At 50.6% G+C, this 933-nt stretch overlaps 2 non-coding genes across 2 annotated transcripts; both read left to right on the top strand.

Moving 5' to 3' along the window:
- Positions 1–145: 145 nt before the first annotated feature.
- On the top strand, positions 146–264 carry LOC123179193 (5S ribosomal RNA). The gene has a single exon (XR_006490176.1). It is a non-coding gene; the product is annotated as a 5S ribosomal RNA (ribosomal RNA).
- A 301-nt stretch (positions 265–565) lies between these two features.
- On the top strand, positions 566–684 carry LOC123179194 (5S ribosomal RNA). The gene has a single exon (XR_006490177.1). It is a non-coding gene; the product is annotated as a 5S ribosomal RNA (ribosomal RNA).
- Positions 685–933: the final 249 nt, after the last annotated feature.

Raw genomic sequence — 933 nt, 5'->3', positions numbered from 1 at the left:
CCATGGTAAATAGGCACTGGTGCAGTTGAACCGTGGTAAAACTCGTCTCCGTAGTTGAGCGGGAGCGGCCAAAGGAATGTGCAATCGTGTGTGTAGTGGAGCTGGGAGGGGCAAGCATAAGGGACGAAGACGGGGGTAACATGTCGGATGCGATCATACCAGCACTAAAGCACCGGATCCCATCAGAACTCCGAAGTTAAGTGTGCTTGGGCGAGAGTAGTACTAGGATGGGTGACCTCCTGGGAAGTCCTCGTGTTGCATTCCCTTTTTAATTTTTTTGCACCGCGTGCAAAACAAAACGCACGAGCGCGACGTATGTTTAGCACGTTTTATTATTTTGCACGTTTACGGTAAGTTTTAGCTCGCTGCTCATTATTCACGCGTCTAGCGGCGGCAAGCGTGTTCTGAAAGGGGTCGAAACCATGGTAAATAGGCACTGGTGCAGTTGAACCGTGGTAAAACTCGTCTCCGTAGTTGAGCGTGAGCGGCCAAAGGAATGTGCAATCGTGTGTGTACTGGAGCTGGGAGGGGCAAGCATAAGGGACGAAGACGGGGGTAACATGTCGGATGCGATCATACCAGCACTTAAGCACCGGATCCCATCAGAACTCCGAAGTTAAGCGTGCTTGGTCGAGAGTAGTACTAGGATGGGTGACCTCCTGGGAAGTCCTCGTGTTGCATTCCCTTTTTAATTTTTTTGCACCGCGTGCAAAACAAAACGCACGAGCGCGACGTATGTTTAGCACGTTTTATTATTTTGCACGTTTACGGTAAGTTTTAGCTCGCTGCTCATTATTCACGCGTCTAGCGGCGGCAAGCGTGTTCTGAAAGGGGTCGAAACCATGGTAAATAGGCACTGGTGCAGTTGAACCGTGGTAAAACTCGTCTCCGTAGTTGAGCGGGAGCGGCCAAAGGAATGTGCAATCGTGTGTG

The sequence above is a fragment of the Triticum aestivum genome, unplaced genomic scaffold (genome assembly GCF_018294505.1).
Source record: "Triticum aestivum cultivar Chinese Spring unplaced genomic scaffold, IWGSC CS RefSeq v2.1 scaffold138882, whole genome shotgun sequence".
NCBI lineage: Eukaryota > Viridiplantae > Streptophyta > Magnoliopsida > Poales > Poaceae > Triticum > Triticum aestivum.
This window is presented reverse-complemented; position numbering and strand designations above follow the sequence as displayed.